The 7,200-nt window shown below is 38.2% G+C and overlaps 1 long non-coding RNA gene across 2 annotated transcripts; it reads left to right on the top strand.

Moving 5' to 3' along the window:
• Positions 1-690: 690 nt before the first annotated feature.
• LOC114823149 (uncharacterized) lies at positions 691-5,992 on the top strand. Of its 2 annotated transcripts, XR_003771263.2 has the most exons (4): positions 2,643-4,065; positions 4,200-4,349; positions 4,837-4,903; positions 5,780-5,992. It is a non-coding gene; the product is annotated as an uncharacterized lncRNA (long non-coding RNA). The 2 variants fall into 2 exon arrangements; XR_003771264.2 differs by lacking the exons at positions 2,643-4,065; positions 4,200-4,349; positions 4,837-4,903 and adding exons at positions 691-1,101; positions 1,236-1,389.
• Positions 5,993-7,200: the final 1,208 nt, after the last annotated feature.

Genomic DNA, 7,200 nt, shown 5'->3' with positions numbered 1-7,200 from the left:
TTTCTACTCCAACCTTTCTAGCCTGAAATTTTAGCCCCAGATTATTAAAAAATGAATTTAGGCTTTTTTTTTCAAATTAACTTTGAAAAAAAATGTAGACTATCCTAAATTAATTTTATGAATATTTTAACCCAAAAATATTTAAATTCCGATAAACATTGATAAATCACTAAACCGACATATGAAACTTATGAAACACTATAGAAGAATATGAAACAGAAGATAGAGATAATAAACACAAGACACATGAGCAAAACACATGGTTTTGGAAGATGGTAGAAAGAAAAATTGGAAGAATTATAAGAGAAAAGTGAGTTTTGTCCCATAACCATAACCATAGGGCCATGCCTCTCCATAGACCTTAGTACCAATTAGGTAATGGTTCATAAATGTGAGCAAAAGCTCATGTCACAGACTCTATTCTTTCAGTTGTTTGGGGGTTACACTGACCACCTTTGCTTTAATTGGCTTGATTTGGTAGGTGAGTCCCCAACAATCACGAATGAACAATAAATTGACATACCAAGTTTGGGCCAATCAAAGCTTACTGGGTACTTACTTAGGGCTCCTGCTTTCAGAATTCAGATTGTGACAATCAATTTTAGATTTAAAATATGTATAAGGGCACGATCATTGTCACAGTCCGTCCCGAATAACTAATTTTCGATGACGCGAAATGATAATTTTACCTTTGGATGTTAAGTGTATGGTGTGATTTAAGTTGGATTTGGACCCATTTATTATTTTCCCTAAGTTTTTGGACCCAATTGGAAGTAAGGGAATTGTTGGTTTTGATTGGTGGCTTTTGGACCACACACATACCTTATCTTTCTTTCTATCCTGTGGACTTCTCTCTCTCTCCCTCTCGGTTCACACACACTCTCTCTCTTCGAACTCATACGGACACACATAAACAAACCCAAAATCTACACGGATCGAAGGTTTTGAGGTCTCCAGTGTGTTCCTAGGATCCTTACGAGTCAAGTGGTACCCATTTTCAGCAAGGAAACCTTCGAGAAACCTTAGTTTGAAAGAGAGTCGTGGGTGTACAGTACACCAAACCAGTTCGTGGAGGTTTCAAGCCGTTCTAAGGCTCAAAAGGTAATCTCTTAGTCCTCTTGCTTGTTTTGGCATAAATTGGAATGATTTTGGATGTCATAAAACCCCGAAAAGTGGATTTTCGACTTAGGCACTATTCATCAACTTTTAAACCCTTAAGTTTTTGTGAATTTTAGGACCACAGTGAGCTCAAGGAGGTCCTCACAATGCTCGGAGTGCATCGTTGGTAGGATTTGGACCACGTGAAGCTCAAAAACAGAGCTTTGCAAAGGTTACTGGAGTTCGATGACTTCTCCAACGTAATTTCACGTGAATCGAGGCATGAAAGAGGTATAACGCAACTCTTTACCTCCTAAACTTGATTTTGATGGTAATTGCATGAAAAATGGTGCATAAATGAGCTAGATTAAGAAGTTGGAAAATTTGCCCAGTTTCCAGCGCCGGCGACGGTTGCCAGAGCTGGAGGTAGGAGATGGAAGAATATTCCGTTAAGTCTGATGGAATATTCTCACGGCATCAGTTAGTTGGACAATTTCCGTTGGGTTTTAACGGAATATTTCAAGGAATATTCCTAACGGCAGTTAGGGAATCCCTCAGGATTCCCTGCGTGTGGTGGCGCGTTTTGCCGTGCATCTGCCGGCGCATGGCGGCGCGTGGGAGGTCCAAAAATATTTCTAAAAATTTGGGGATGATCGTGAGGTTTTGTAGGTCACGTTGGTATATTCATATACCCATTTTGAGCTTTGTATGAGAAGTTATTAGATAGTTTTGTCTATGTGCTTTAAAAAAATATTTTTATAGTTAATTCGCATATAGATGAGGCTTATCCCGAGGAGGAGCGTATCCACGGGCAACTCGGGGGTTACGACCCGTCGGCATATCAGTGAGTGGGCTTTTGTTTTCAGTATATACTTATATACTTGATATATTTCCCAGAAATGCATTTTTAGGAAAGTATGCTTTGAAATAATATGCCAAATGCTTTTATATTCTGAATATGCATTTCATGGTTGCATATATATATATATATATATATATATATATATATATATATGTATATATATGGTGCTGTTGAGGCACATGTAAGTTCAGGTAAGTTACGTTTGGTTATGTGAATAATCGATGATTTGATATGTGATTGAATAATGTTGAGCTCATAAAACTACACTTGGGGTGATTGTGATTTAGCCAAAGATATAAAGTACAAGCCTGTTTATTTACAAGCCTGTTTATTTACTTACTCCGTTACACCCAAATATAATACAAATATATAATCACCCTCCATTATTATAATTTTTATGTGAAACTTGTGTTTTTCTTTACGAATCTAATTATAAATTTAGTTTAGTAGAATATTTTATAACTTCGGTGAGGTTAAATAGAAAAGGTTTTTTAGCCAAAATGGTCCTTGAGATTTGCCTAATTCCTCACTTTGGTCCCTAAGATTTGAAATCAATAGAAGTGGTCCTGAGATTGTCCACCATCAATCATTTTGGTCATTCGGTGACAAATTATGTTAAATAAGAATCAAAATGATAAAATTACCCTCAATATAATGAACAATAGCCAAAATGATTTGACAAAAATTGAGGGTATTTTTGTCATTTTATTCTTATTTTATGAAGATTTTTCATGGAATGACCAAAATGATTGATTGTGGAAAAACTCAGGAACCAATTCTATCGATTTTAAATCTCAAGGACCAAAGTGAGGAATTATGCAAATTTTAGGGACCATTTTGATTAAAAAACCAATAGAACATAAAACAAAATTGACATTGATGTAGCAACCATTTAGTAGAGTAGCCCAATTACCTCCATTCCCACCATTTAGACCATCTCTAACCTTTGGTCTAAAACCTAAAATTTATAGCCTAGAAAATTTAGGTTTTAACCTAGAAATAGTTTTTCTACTCCAACCTTTCTAACCTGAAATTATAGCCCCAGATTATTAAAGAATGAATTTAGGCTCTTTTTTTTAAATTAACTTTAAAAAAATGTAGACTATCCTAAATTAATTTTATGAATATTTTAACCCAAAAATATTTAAATTCCGATAAACATTGAAAAATTACTAAACCGACACATGAAACTTATGAAACACTATAGAAGAATATGAAACACAAGATAGAGATATATAAACACAAGACACATGAGCAAAACACGTGGTTTTGGAAGATGGTAGAAAGAAAAATTGGAAGAATTATAAGAGAAAAGTGAGTTTTGTCCCATAACTATAACCATAGGGCCATGCCTCTCCATCGACCTTAGTACCAATTAGGTAATGGTTCATAAATGTGAGCAAAAGCTCATGTCACAGACTCTATTCTTTCAGTTGTTTGGGGGTTACACTTACCACCTCTGCTTTAATTGGTTTGATTTGGTAGGTGAGTCCCCAACAATCACGAATGAACAATAAATTGACATGCCAAGTTTGGGCCAATCAAAGCTTATTGGGTACTTACTTAGGGCTCCTGCTTTCAGAATTCAGATTGTGACAATCAATTTTAGATTTAAAATATGTATAAGGGCACGATCATTGTCACAGTCTGTCCCGAATAACTAATTTTTTATGACGCGAAATGACAATTTTACCCTTGGATGTTAAGTGTATGGTGTGATTTAAGTTGGATTTGGACCCATTTATTATTTTCCCTAAGTTTTTGGACCCAATTGGAAGTAAGGGAATTATTGGTTTTGATTGGTGGCTTTTAGACCACACACATACCTTATCTCTCTTTCTATCCTGTGGACTTCTCTTTATCTCCCTCTCGGTTCACACACTCTCTCTCTCTTTGAACTCATACGAACACACACAAACAAACCCAAAATTTGCACGGATCAAAGGTTTTGAGGTCTCCAGTGTGTTCCTAGGATCCTTACGAGTTGAGTGGTACCCATTTTCAGCAAGGAAACCTTCGAGAAACCCTAGTTTGAAAGAGAGCCATAGGTGTACAGTACACCAAACCAGTTCGTGGAGGTTTCAAGCCGTTCTAAGGCTCAAAAGGTAATCTCTTAGTCCTGTTGCTTGTTTTGGCATAAATTGGAATGATTTTGGACATCATAAAACCTCGAAAAGTGGATCTTCGACTTGGTCACTATTCATCAACTTTTAAACCCTTGAGTTTTTGTGAATTTTAGGACCACAGTGAGCTCAAGGAAGTCCTCACAATGCTCGGAGTGCATCTTTGGTAGGATTTGGACCATGGGAAGCTCGAAAACGGAGCTTTGCAAAGGTCGCCGGAGTTCGAGGACTTCTCCAACGTAATTTCACATCGAGGCGTGAAAGAGGTATAACGCAATTCTCTACCTCCTAAACTTCATTTTGATGATAATTGCATGAAAAATGGTGCATAAATGAGCTAGATTAAGAAGTTGGAAAATTTGCCCAGTTTCCGGCGCCGGCGACAGTTGCCAGAGCTAGAGGTAGGAGATGGAAGAATATTCCGTTAAGTCTGATGGAATATTCTCACGGCATCAGTTAGTTGGATAGTTTCCGTTAGGTTTTAACGGAATATTTCGAGGAATATTCCTTACGGCAGTTAGGGAATCCGTCAGGATTCCCTGCGTGTGGTGGCGCGTCTTGCCGTGCACCTGCCGGTGCATGGCGGCACGTGGGTGGTCCAAAAATATTTCTAAAATTTTTGGGGATGATCGTGAGGTTTTGTAGGTCACGTTGGTATATTTATATACCCATTTTGAGCTTTGTATGAGAAGTTATTAGATAGTTTTGTCTATGTGCTTTAAAAAAATATTTTTATAGTTAATTCGCATATAGGTGAGGCTTATCCCGAGGAGGAGCGTATCCACGGGCGACTCGGGGGTTACGACCCGTCGGCATAATAGTGAGTGGGCTTTTGTTTTCAGTATATACTTATATACTTGATATATTTCCCATAAATTCATTTTTAGGAAAGTATGCTTTGAAATAATATGTCAAATGCTTTTATATTCTGAATATGCATTTCATGGTTGCATATATATATATATATATATATATATATATGGTGCTGTGGAGGCACAGGTAAGTTCAGGTAAGTTACGTTTGGTTATGTGAATCATCGATGATGTGATATGTGATTGAATAATGTTGAGCTCATAAAACTGCACCTAGGGTGATTGTGATTTAGCCAGAGATATAAAGTACAAGCTTGTTTATTTACATCACCTCCCGCACTATATGCTCAAATTGGATCCAACTTAAGTGCACAGTCTTGTCGTACATACCTTATTTATGGTTTCGACTCGTAGGTGACTAGCGATTTATCGCCCGACTATTATGAGAGAATAGAATTGAGCATAATTATATTACACCCAATCTTGTCGTACAGACCATTTTTTAGTGGTTCCGACTTATGTGCAGTATGTTGCCGTATAGGTCATTGTAGTGACTCCGGCTAGAGTAACTTTGAGCTATGAATTCAGCCGTACAGACTACCACAGGGGTTCCGGCTAACATATCATATTTCTATGAATTTATTCTTACCTAAATTGCTTACTCTGTTATATATTGGCATGGCATATATTTGAAAATGATTATGTGAAGCATGAATTGAATTGATATGATTTCATATATATATAAATTATGTATATGCTTATATTCTGATTCTAGGAAAAATTATACATGTTTTACAGCGAGGGATTAGATATGTTGATAAAAAAATGATTTTGTAAATTATTTGTTTTTGCTCACTCACGTTTTCCGTTTTGCTCCTCTCCAGGTTTTAAGTAAGCTTGTTGTTGGTGGCTTGAGGACGTCGGCAGTTCTGACCTATCTAAATAATAGTAGGACATTTCTGGTACTGTATAACTAGTACTTGTCTTACTAGACTGCACCTAGACTTACTATGCTCTAATTAGGAGTATTTACGTTTGTAACTAACTCCTATCACTTCCTGTTTAGTAGTGTACTCTAGTAATTTGGTTTTTGATTATTCGTATATTTCTTTTCATTATTGTTTCCGCGTTGTGCATATGGCTACGTCACTCTCACGTGATGGCCAGCACGCCTTAATCTCGGTTAGGGTGTGTCAGTTTGGTATCAGAGCCAATCCCTGGCCGGAAGTGTGCTGACGAGGACGTCGGGCCCCTAAGGGGGGTGGATTGTAACATCCTACATCGCCCAGGGGAGTGATCCTTAAATGTATATTCTCATCCCTACCTAGCACGAGGCATTTTGGGAGCTCACTGACTTCGGATTCCGTAGGAACTCTGAAGTTAAGCGAGAAGGAGGCCAGAGCACTCCCATAATGGGTGACTTACTTGGAAGTTGCTCGTGAGTTCCCAAAAACAAAACCGTGAGGGAATGGTAAGCTCAAAGCGGACAATATAATGCTACGGTGGTAAAGCGGGCCTGAGAAATGGTCCGCCCAGGGCCAGGATATGACAAATAGTATCAGAGCCTAGGTTTAGCAGTCCTGTATAATTCTTGAATATTCTAATCCTTGTGATGTCTTATGTCAGAACTATGCTGCCTCGTAGAGGGCCCCGTCAATCAGCTGAATGTAGTTTCCCTGATATTGCTCAATTAGGGGAAGCTATAGTTTCGCCATTCAGACAGCATTCCGTATTCCCCAGAGGACACCTCTTGAGACAGTTTATAATCTGAAGTTGACTCACTTCATTGGAAATGAAGGTCATGAGGGGGCAGAAAAATGGCTGAATCATGTGGAGAAGACCTTTCAGCTGATGCAGAGTCAGGGGAATCTTTCTTCTGATAGGTGGGTCGAGACGACTACCTAGTTTTTGGGAGAACAACCTGCATCTTGGTGGAGACATGAGTCTTACGAGATGACCCCAGAAGAGATTGTGGACTGGGGAGTGTTTAAGGAGCGGTTTCGGAAAAAGGTTCATTCCTCATACGTATATCGATCTTAAGAAACAGGAGTTTACTCATCTGAGGCAAGGAAAGATGTCTGCTAATGAGTATTACAGGATATTTACTGATCTGTCGAGATATGATCCAGAGGTTGCTGCTAATCTAGTAGAGATGCTTCGCCGTTTCAGTTTGGGTACTAAGAAGAAATGGCATTCTATAGTGACATCGACTCACTATGCCTCTTACCAGGAGTTCTATGAGATTCTACTGAGGATTGAAGCCTTAGAGAACATGCCTAGTGAAAGTGAAGATGAGGAAGGAAAG

The sequence above is a fragment of the Malus domestica genome, chromosome 01 (genome assembly GCF_042453785.1).
Source record: "Malus domestica chromosome 01, GDT2T_hap1".
NCBI lineage: Eukaryota > Viridiplantae > Streptophyta > Magnoliopsida > Rosales > Rosaceae > Malus > Malus domestica.
The sequence above is the reverse complement of the archived record's forward strand: the minus strand, read 5'-3'. Positions and strand labels throughout refer to the sequence as shown.